The sequence below is a fragment of the Castor canadensis genome, chromosome 16, assembly GCF_047511655.1.
Source record: "Castor canadensis chromosome 16, mCasCan1.hap1v2, whole genome shotgun sequence".
In the NCBI taxonomy this organism is placed as follows: domain Eukaryota; kingdom Metazoa; phylum Chordata; class Mammalia; order Rodentia; family Castoridae; genus Castor; species Castor canadensis.
Window position 1 is genome coordinate 7687843 of NC_133401.1, and position 12254 is coordinate 7700096.

General features: G+C 39.2%; 1 pseudogene; it reads right to left on the reverse strand.

Moving 5' to 3' along the window:
• Positions 1 to 11714: 11714 nt before the first annotated feature.
• On the reverse strand, positions 11715 to 11811 carry LOC141418279 (U6 spliceosomal RNA; annotated as a pseudogene).
• Between the last annotated feature and the right edge of the window lie 443 nt (positions 11812 to 12254).

The following is a 12254-nucleotide window of genomic DNA, read 5'->3' on the forward strand; positions in this document are numbered from 1 at the left end:
CTTCATTGTGAACATTTAAGAAATTGAAAAAAAGGGGGGACATATGGGGAGCCAACAGGTGTAATAAGCTGCATGTTTGAGTTTGGTACATCCCCAAACCACAGAAGGGAGCAAGTGTGGTTATGCCCAGTGAATTGCATGCTTGATTTGGCACAGCCTCAGCTGCAGAAGTGGGCAAGATGCAGTACAGCTATTTTCTCCTTTAATGTCTATGTTCAGAGAGAAGCTGTCACAGGTTCCTCCTGTTCCCAAGGATTACAATGTCACAGCCCCCTCCCCTGAGAATTGCCTCTCCACCTCATGTTGCTACTGTATACAATAAACTCACTGGAGGTGGAAGAGGCCAGTTTGTCTTCATCTGAGCACCCAGCCTACCTGGCCTCAGCTTTATGCATGTTTGGTCTTCTGTCTGTTGTCTTGTCTGGCATCTCCCACCACCCCCAGTTAAGTTTCTAGGACAAGCTCATTTGGGATGCAAGAGTTTACATGACCCATGGACAATGCCATAAATATTAAACATAACCAAGTGTGCTGGCATGAGTTGGCACTTAAAGGTGGCCAAGGGCAGGTTCTAGCAATCTAGGAACAGCAAAGAATCATAATCAACAAATAAGATAGTATATGGTCTCAAACCCTGTACCACCAAAAAAAAAAAAAAAAGGATAGTATACGGTCAGAGAACAGATAGAATATTTCAGATTAAAAATAATGACTGGCTGGGTGCCAGTGGCTCATGCCTGTAATCCTAGCAACTCAGGAGGCAGAGACCAGGAGGATCATGGTTTGATGCCAGCCTGGGCAAATAGTTCACAAGACCCTATCTAGAAAAAAAAACAATCCAAAAAAAGGGCTGGTGGAGTGGCTTAAGGTGAAGGCCCTGAATTCCAAGATGGTGGCTAGAGGGAGGAAGCAGAAAGTGTGCCTCCTAAAGTAAAATCTTGGAGAGATGCTGGAGATTCACCTTACAGAAAAAACCATCGAGAACAGGCAAAACTTTGACTTCTCCACAACTCCAGCCTGCGCAGAGCATTCCCACTTCATGTTAAAGGGAGAAAACAGCAGGGCTCCTGTGCCACCGCTAGACACCAGTGCCCAGACGGCTTGGGAAGACGAGAACCACAAGGTGAGCTAAGTGGTATGCAGTACCCCCACAGACAACCCTGGGCCAGATCAGCATAGCCCCCTGGACAGACTGACCACCACCCAGGGAAAAAAGAAAAACTGAATAATAAGGAATAACAAAAAAAAAGACACATAGCAAAGAGGGTGGGGCACCCTGAGCGCCAAAGGGGGGGGAGGGGAATCCCTCCCGAAACTGTAAATAAACAAGCTGGCCAGAGAAGGCAGGAGTGGTGGCACATGCCCAGCAACCAGGAGCAGGAAAGCTTGTAGAAGTGGTGGTGGGAGGAAAACTCCACAGGAGAGGGGAGAAGGCCCACTTCCCACGTGAACTGTAAACAAATACACAGGCCTGAGAAAGCAGGTGCAGTGTCACCTCCCCCAGTGTGCTTGGAAAGGGGAAAGCTTGTAGCAGCAGCTCGTGCACAGGAGAACTCTGAGTAAACAAAGCCTGCAGGGCCAGGTGAGTGCTAAGCTCACCCCTGAGATCTGCATAAATAAAGCCTCCAGCAACAGCAGGCTGACAGCAGCAGGCAGGCGAGCCACAGCTGCAGATACCATTCTCAGAACTGTCTCCAGATGCTTTTTTTTTCTCTCTCCCTACCTTTGATGAGACAACAACTGAACTAGACCTGCATGCTGAAGAACTTACTGAAACTGTATTGCATTTGAACTTGGGACACTTTGTGGGGTTTTTTTTGTTTTGTGCAGTTTTGTTTTATTTTGGTTTTTCCAGTCTGTTTCACCTTTGATGAGACATCCACAGAGCTATGTCTGAAGCACCATCTCCAGGATTGGAAGCTGAAGGATGAACACCAAAATTATTAAGATGAAACTTTATTGCATTTGAACTTGGAGATTTATATATATATATTTTTTCATTTATTTATTTTTTATTTTTATTTTATTTATTTATTTATTTATATTTTTTATTTTCAATCCTCTCTCTGTCTCTCTAATGCCTTGTAAGCTTATGGTTGACTAGTACACTGTCTCTCCCTGTTTATATCTTTGAAAATTTTGTTTGTTTTGTTTTTTTAACTTACGTGTTTTTCCCTTTTCCTTTAACTTCTTTGCTTTCCATCCCCTCTCACCCTTCCATTCTAAATATCACCAGTGCTATTATTACAAGCTAGAACATACTTAAGTGCACACAGTACAGGAACAATAACACCAAGGGCAATGAAGGAAGACAGAAAAAAAGGGGAAACCAGTTTCCCCACAGCAAAAAATTAGTACAGGAACCAGAGAGAAATGAAGAAAACAGATACTCAGATCCTGACTCCAACAAAATGAAGATAAACTATGCCAAAGGACCTAATGAAGCCCATAAGAATAATTTAAAAGAAGACATACTACAGGTACTCAATGAGAATTTTATGGAGACGATACTGGATAGGGTCAACCAAAATGTACAGGAGACACTCAAGAAATTCCAAGACAACAAAAATAGAGAATTTGAAAAAGCAAAAGAAGACATAAAGGAAGCCATAGAAGACTGTATAAACACCAAAGTGAAACAAAGAACACAATTAATAAAACACTTGTTCCTTCCTATTATTGCTTATACTCTCTCTTCAACAAAATTAGAGATAAGGGCAAAATAGTTTCTGCCAGGTATTGAGGGGGTGAGGGGGGAGAGGGAGGGGGTGGAGTGGGTGGTAAGGGAGGGGGTGGGGGCAGGGGGGAGAAATGACCCAAGCCTTGTATGCACATATGAATAAAACAATAATAAAAAAGAACACAATTAATAAAAGATAAATGAACTCAGGACAAAAATCAACATTAAAGAGGAAATGACCCAGGATATGGGAAACCTCAGAAAAAAGAATGAAACAGAATTGCAAAACAAAACAGAAGGCCAATCCAGCAGAATAGAACAAACAGAAGACAGAATCTCAGAACTCGAAGATGAAATGGTAATTAAAGAAAAAGCCAAAGAACTATTAAACAACTCAAGACCTGTGAAAAGAAAATGCAAGAACTCACCAACTCCATCAAAAGACCAAACCTGAGAATCATGGGCATTGAAGAAGGAGAAGAGGTGCAAGCGAAGGAAATGCATAATCTATTCAACAAAATAACAGAAAATTTCCCAAATGTAGAGAAAGCTATTCTCATACAGATGTAAGAGGCCTCCAGAACACCAAACAGACCAGATCAAAATAGAACTACCCCATGGCATATCATCATTAAAACAACAAGTTCAGAAACTGGGGAAAGAATATTGAAGTCTGTAAGAGAGAAAAAACAAATAACATACAGAGGTAAACCCATCAAAATTACAGCAGACTTCTCAACAGAAACATTGAAAGCAAGAAGATCTTGGGGAGAGATCTTCCAGGCACTGAATGAAAATAACTTCAACCCCAGGATACTCTACCCAGCAAAACTATCATTCAAAATAGATGGAGCTTTAAAAGTCTTCCATGATAAGCAGAAACTAAAACAATATGTGACCACAATGCTACCACTACAAAAGATTCTTCAAGGGATTCTGCACACAAAAAGTGAAACCCAACATAACCATGAGAGGGCAGGCAGCACCAAACTACAGGAAAAGAAAAAGCAAGAAAGTAGAGAGTAACTTCAACTTAGGTACACACAATCAAACCTTCAACAACTAAGACAACTAAATGACAGGAATCACCACACACCTATCAGTATTAACACTTAATGGACTTAATTCCCCCATCAAAAGGCACTGTTTGATGAAATGGATTAAAAGGGAAGATCCAACAATTTGTTGCTTACAGGAGACCCATCTCACCGACAGAAATAAGCATAGGCTTAGGATGAAAGGCTGGAAGAAGATTTACCAAGCCAATTGCCCACAAAAACAGCCAGGAGTAGCAATACTTATCTCTGACAAAGTAGACTTCAAACCTACATTGATCAAATGAGATAAAGAAGGACATTCCGTATTCATAAAAGGGGAAATAGACCAAAAGGAAGTAACAATTATCAACCTATATGCACCCAATGTCAACACACCCAATTCCATCAAACATACCCTGAAAGACCTAAAAGCATATATTAACTCCAACACAGTGGTCGTGGAAGACTTTAACACCCCACATCAATAGATAGCTCATCCAAACAAAAAATCAATAAAGAAATCAAGATCTGAAATATACAATAGATCAAATGGACCTAGTTGATGTCTACAGAACATTTCACCCAACTTCTACACAATACACATTCTTCTCAGCAGCCCATGGAACCTTCTCCAAAATAGATCACATAATAGGGCACAAAGCAAGCCTCAGCAAATATAAGAAAATAGAAATTATACCATGCATACTATCTGATCACAATGTAGTAAAACTAGAACTCAACAACAAAAGTAAAGACAAAACATGCAAACAGCTAGAAACTGAATAACTCATTACTTAATGAACAATGGGTCACTGATGAAATAAAAGAGGAAATTAAAAAGTTCCTGCAAGTCAATGAAAATGAAAACACAACCTACTGGAATCTATGGGACACAGCAAAGGCAGTCCTGAGAGGAAAGTTTATAGCCATGAGTGCATATATTAAAAAGACCAAAAGATCCCAAATCAATGATCTATTGATACATCTCAAACTCCTAGAAAAACAAGAACAAGCAAACCTCAAAACAAATAGGAGAGAAATAATAAAAATAAGAGCTGAAATCAACAAAATAGAAACAAAAAAAAATACAAAGAATTAATGAAACAAAAAGTTGGTTCTTTGAAAAAATAAACAAGATCGATAGACCCCCTGGCAAACCTGACTAAAATGAGGAGAGAAAAAACCCAAATTAGTAGAATCAGGAATGCAAAAGGGGAGATAACAACAAACACCATCAAAGTCCAGGAAAATATCAGAGACTACTTCAAGAAACTATATTCAAATAAATTTGAAAATCTTAAAGAAATGGACAGATTTCTAGATATATATGATCATCCAAAACTGAACCAAGAGGATATTAATCATCTGAATAGATCTATAACACAAAATGAAATTGAAGCAGCAATCAAGAGTCTCCTCAAAAAGAAAAGTCCAGGACCTGATGGATTCTCTGCTGAATTCTATCAGACCTTTAAAGAAGAACTGATACCAACCCTCCTTAAACTGTTCCACGAAATAGAAAGGGAAGGAAAACTGCTGAACACATTTTATGAAGCCAGTATTACACTTATCCCAAAACCAGGCAAAGACACCTCCAAAAAGGAGAACTATAGGCCAATCTCCTTAATGAACACAGATGCAAAAATCCTCAATAAAATAATGGCAAACCAAATTCAACAACACATCAAAAAGATTATCCACCACAACCAAGTAGGCTTCATCCCAGGAATGCAGGGGTGGTTCAACATACAAAAATCAATAAACGTAATAAACCACATTAAAAGAAGCAAAGACAAAAACCACTTGATCATCTCAATAGATGCAGAAAAAGCCTTTGATAAGATCCAACACCATTTCATGATAAAAGCTCTAAGAAAACTAGGAATAGAAGGAAAGTACCTCAACATTATAGAAGCTATATATGACAAACCTACAGCCAGCATTATACTTAATGGAGAAAAACTGAAACCATTCTCTCTAAAATCAGGAACCAGACAAGGATGCCCACTATCTCCACTCCTATTCAATATAGTACTGGAATTCCTAGCCAGAGCAATTAGGCAAGAAGAAGGAATAAAAGGAATACAAATAGGTAAAGAAACTGTCAAAATATCCCTATTTGCAGATGACATGATCCTATACCTTAAAGACCCGAAAAAGTCTACTCAGAAGCTCCTAGACATCATCAATAGCTATAGCAAGGTAGCAGGATATAAAATCAACATAGAAAAATCATTAGCATTTCTATACACTAATAATGAACAAACTGAGAAAGAATATATGAAAACAATTCCATTTACAATAGCCTCAAAAAAATCAAATACCTAGGTGTAAACCTAACAAAGGATGTGAACGACCTCTACAAGGAAAACTATACACTTCTGAAGAAATAGATTGAGGAAAACTATAGAAAGTGGAGAGATTTCCCATGCTCATGGATTGGTAGAATCAACATAGTAAAAATGTCGATACTCCCAAAAGTAATCCACATGTTTAATGCAATTCCTATCAAAATTCCAATGACATTCATTAAACAGATTGAAAAATCTACTGTGAAATTTATATGGAAACACAAGAGGCCACGAATAGCCAAGGCAATACTCGAGTCAAAAGAACAATGCAGGAGGTATCACAATACCTGACTTCAAACTATATTACAAAGCAATAACAATAAAAACAGCATGGTACTGGCACAAAAACAGACATGAAGACCAGTGGAACAGAATGGATGACCCAGATATGAAGCCACACAACTATAACCAACTTGTCTTTGACAAAGGCGCTAAAAATATATGATGAAGAAAAGACAGCCTCTTCAACAAAAACTGCTGGGAAAACTGGTTAGCAGTCTGCAAGAAACTGAAACTAGATCCATGTATATCACCTTATACCAATATTAACTCAAAATGGATCAAGGATCTTAATATCAGACCATAAACTCTAAAGTTGATACAGGAAAGAGTAGGAAATACTCTGGAATTAGTAGGTATAGGTAAGAACTTTCCTAATGGAACCCCAGCAGCACAGCAACTAAGAGATAGCATAGATAAATGGGACTTCATAAAACTAAAAAGCCTCTGCTCAACAAAAGAAATGGTCTCTAACCTGAAGAGAACACCCACAGAGTGGGAGAAAATATTTGCCAGCTACACATCAGACAAAGGACTGATAACCAGAATATATAGGGAACTTAAAAACTAAATTCTTCCAAAACTAATGAACCAATAAATAAATGGGCAAGTGAACTAAACAGAACTTTCTCAAAAGAAGAAATTCAAATGGCCAGAAAACACATGAAAAAATGCTCACCATCTCTAGCAATAAAGGAAATGCAAATTAAAATCACACTGAGATTCCACCTCACCCCTGTTAGAATAGCCATCAGTAGCAACACCACCAACAACAGGTGTTGGCGAGGATGCGGGGGGAAAAAGGAACCCTCTTACACTGTTGGTGGGAATGTAAACTAGTACAACCACTCTGGAAAAAAATTTGGAGGTTACGTAAAAAGCTATCCCTGATCTACCACTTGATCCAGCAATACCACTCTTGGGGATATACCCAAAAGACTGTGACACAGGTTACTCCAGAGACACCTGCACACCCATGTTTATTGCAGCACTATTCACAATAGCCAAGTTATGGAGACAGCTAAGATGTCCCACCACTGATGAATGGATCAAGAAAATGTGGTATCTATACACAATGGAATTTTATGCAGCATGAAGAATGAAATGTGGTAAATGGATAGAATTGGAGAACATCATTCTGAGTGAGGTTAGCCTGGTCCAAAAGACCAAAAATCGTATGTTCTCCCTCATATGTGGACATTAGATCAAGGCCAAACACAACAAGGGGATTGGACTTTGATCACATGATAAAGCAAGAGCACACAAGGGAGGAGTGAGGATAGGTAAGACACCTAAAAAATTAGCTAGCATTTGTTGCCCTCAACGCAGAGAAACTAAAGCAGATACCTTAAAAGCAACTGAGGCCAATAGGAGAAGGGGACCAGGAACTAGAGAAAAGGTTAGATCAAGAAGAATTAACCTAGAAGGTAACACACATGCACAGGAAATTAATGTGAGTCAACGCCCTGTATAGCTATCCTTATCTCAACCAGCAAAAACCCTTGTCCCTTCCTATTATTGCTTATACTCTCTCTACAACAAAATTAGAGATAAGGGCAAAATAGTTTCTGCTGGGTATTGAGGGGGTTGGGGGGAGAGGGAGGGGGCGGAGTGGGTGGTAAGGGAGGGGGTGTGGGCAGGGGGGAGAAATGACCCAAGCATTGTATGCACATATGAATTTTAAAAAATACTTTAATAAACTATACAAAACAGATGAGAGGAACATTTGCATTTATAAAACTGTCAGTCAGGCTAGACCCCTGTAGGGGACTTTCCGGCATTACTGCATTCATTTGTGAGGACACAGAGCCGTCTGTAGTTAGAGTCCCATTTATCTTCTTGCCCAGCATGCTCAGCCCTCCACTTCCTGATGGTTTCCTTCTATGAATGTGCATGTCTAATTATCCGCTTCTTAGAGCAGATGTTTATCTTCCTCATTCATCAGCCATTGGAGAAGGGCTAGGGCCACGAAGATGATTAATTCTACCCATTGTTCTGGGAGGGTTTCCTGGTGGCCCTCTTCCATCATCATATCTGGAATCAGATGAGTTTCTGTAGCTTCTTCCTTTTTTCACATCTTGCTGTATCAGAGTTTTGAAAAACAAAACCAAACCTGGCTGTTCCCCTGAAGAAATCTGTTATCAAAGATAATCTCCACGAGGACTGACTCTGGCTGTTCAAACACTTGTCTATCTGAGATGTAAAGCATCTTTGCCTCTAGTTCTCTGCTTCCGAGCCATAAAGAAAAAAACTACAGACACGAACAGATTGGAGGCTTTCTGGGCTTGGGAGGTAGAGGGGAAGTTGCCTGTGGCATTTGGATATCTGTGACAGAATTGTTTTAAATCATGGTCACAATGATCACATGACCACAAATGTGATCAAACTGCATAGCACTAAATATACACACAGACACACAAATAGGTACATAAAAAACTTGTAAATGTGACTAGATTCTGTGGACTGTATCAATCGTGATATCCTGGTCCTGGGTAGTTGTACTTAGTTATACAAGTTGTTACTTTTGGAGATAAACAAAGATCTCAATATGAAAATTTAAATTAAACATATAGCTGGGACAAGCAGTTTACCATTTTGAAAAAAACAGAATTAGGGCCATACTTCACAACAATAAACTCCCAGTGCACCAGGGATGCACATGTAGAAAGTGAAACCGTACAAGTCCTAGGAGAAAGCAACAGTGATTCCTCCTTAACCTCAGCGTAATAAAGGGCCCTCCAATCTCAGAAACAGATGCAATATAATAAGACATTGGAGACTTAGAAATATTGCAAGATTTTATTATACTTATTATATTTAAAGAAGCCATCATCAAACCAAAGTCAACATACAAATTTGGAGAAAATATTTGTAAGATACATCAGAGATAAAGGATTAATATCCCTACATTAGTTTGCCTGGGCTGCCGTAACAAAAACCAAAGACTGTTGTTTTATCTACAAAGAATGACAGGGCTTTGCTCCAAAATCCTAAGGAACTGCACTGTGATTTACCTCTTGGGCCCTACCCAAGGCTCCAAACAGCATTGCTATCTGCCATGGACACATCAGACCCATTACATCTGCTGGATCATATGCCCCATGTGGCAATGACAATTACACAGTGGCCTGGACCTTTTGCAAAAGTAGTAGTAACTTTTGGAGCAGTCAGCAAATGGCTAGAGTAACACATCCTAGGAGGAATATGCTGTCTCCAAAGTCAAAGAGGCCAACTTGGCATTGGTTTTTGTTGTTGTTGTTGTTGTTCTTTCTTTTTTAGCTGTAGGAAGGGCCAGATGCGACAACTTACCTTCACCTTATAAGGGATAGCTCACCACCCCCTACCACTGGATATCTGGAAATGTCATTAATGTAGAAGTCCCCTGATTTTTTGTCAGATGTATTTCCTACCCTCTGACATGCAAATGTTTTACCAATTAAGTCTAGTTTGTTACATCTTGTTTGCTAGTCCAATCAGTGTAATGGCATTGATGTAATGACCAGTGTAATTATCTTGTGAAAGAGACAGGTAATCAAGATTGCTGTGAGCTCAGTTGATGTGTGGCTGGAGAGTCACACAGCGAAGGTGATTTGCTGGACTGTCAGTCAAAGGAAACTGCACGTGGTAGTCTCTGTTAACAGGGATGGAGAAAAAAACTATGCAGAAATAGCTGACAGCAAGTACTAGAGGATGAGTACAAAAGCAGCACAACCACATTTGGCACAGCAGCTGCAATCAGTCACCACCTTACAATATGCCACTGTTTCTCTTCAAGATCCAACCGTCTTCCACTCAGGCCAAACAGGCAAGTTGAGCAGGGATAAGTTGGGAGTCACCACTCCTGCATCCTTCAAGTCCTTCACGGTGCCTTAATCTCTGCAACCTCTCCAGGGGTAAGGTATTGCTTTTGCCTATTTTTTAGGTAGAGGCAGTGTGAGTAGCTTCCACTTTTCCCAGTATAACAGCCACACTCTAGAGACACATGTGATATTCTGCCATTTACCGAGTGTGTTTACTCCAATTATATTTTCTCATACCCGGGAAACAATCACAGAAGGGTTTGGAGGACCCGTTGCATTGAAGCAGACCAGAGCTTAAACTCTATCAATTACCTAACTTCTACAAGCCCCTACTGACTGGTAGACTACAGTGATGTTTTGGATCTGCTGGAATTAGTGTCTACTCAGAACTAATATTAGGGTAATTCCTACAAGATCTTACTATTCCTTTCCCCAATGCACACACCCTGGTTAAAGCCATAGGAGGGCTTGGGGTGTGACTGAAAAGGTGGAGCTCCTGTCTAGCAGGCAATAGGCTTGGAGTTCAAACCACAGTAACTTTCTCTCTCTCTCTCTCTCTCTCTCTCTCTCTCTCTCTCTCTCTCTCACACACACACACACACACACACACACACACACAAAGAGCGTAGGTCTCTTTGGGAAGACAGAGAAAAATTAATAAATTTTTGTAGGTGTACTGGGACTCTTTCACAAAGGACCTGGCTTCCTTTCTTTTTTTAGTTCTATTATTTATTTTTAAAATATTTTTGAAAAAATATATTTTTACAGTATTTTCAACCTAAATATTCACACTGAATAAATAGCTTAACCTACCTAAATATGAAATTTAAGACACCAAAACTGTTCTAGCTTTGCTAAAAGAAAAGTTGTGCTGCAAACTATTGTCCTGATGGTTAACAAACTAAGGAAAAGCACCAAATCATTCTCTAATCTTTGTTCAATTGGATTATGGGCTGGTGTTGGCCCTACGTTAGAATTCTTGCAGGTATAGCTATGTCACAATGAATCCTCAAAGGATGCAATTCTCAAATCATCTATCCTCAGACATAACCTCAGGAGTAGAGTTTAGTATGTCTAATGTGATAAAATATCAGGAAAGCCACACTAGCTCTTATCAATCGTCAAAGACATACTTGTCTATAATGAATTATTTCAAATTATATAATTATTTCAAAGTAACTAACAGACTTTCAGAAAAGGAGATTCTTTTTAATGAGGGCAAATGCAATGGAGAAATCTGCTTAACAATTAGAACATAATTTGAACTTACTTTTTACCATGTGTACACATTAAAAACTGTTAGTCAATCCTAAGGGACCAGTTTAGCCTCAAAGATGAGAATTCAGTAAGAGTCAGAGACTTTTTTTTTTGACTTTTTAGCAAGGATTTATGTTAGAATAACAGGATAAAGTATAGATGGGGGGAGGGGAGAAAAAGAGAAACCTCCTGTTCCCCAAACAGGAAATGGGAACAAAGACTCCCAGTCACAGGATTTTAAAAAATTTGGTGCTTTGTCACAACTTGACTTGTGCTTGTTTTTAAATTTATTTTTATTTATTAATTTATTTAAAATATGGAACGCTTCTTGAATTTGTGTGTCATGCTTGCACAGGGGTCATGCTAATATTCTCTGTATGGTTCCAATTTTAGTGCTGCTGGAGCACTTCTCTCCTCCCTGTCTTTACATTAAGTCATGGAACCAATTCTACTTTCAGTAAATGTTTGACAGCTTTTTACTTAATAACAGTTTCAGCACTTTTATTATGAATGTAAGACTAACAAAAACTTTGGCAACATGTAAGTGTTTAGAGGTAAGGAAAGTGAAGGGTATAACAGGTATCACCTCATCTTCAGTCCCACAATGGCCACTGCCTTCTCTGACAGTCACTATATTCAGGTAATCTCGTACACTCTCTTTTATACACACTTTCAGCTCACATTCAAACACACACAAAATAACACCAAATCTATGATGGCCCATTCAGTCATAATCAGTTAAAACACACGCATCAACCTCAAAGCCAGTATAATCACTTGCCCCTTCCCTGTCATACACCTCATCAGAGACTTGAATACATTCACAGACTACTTTCCCATACTTTACATA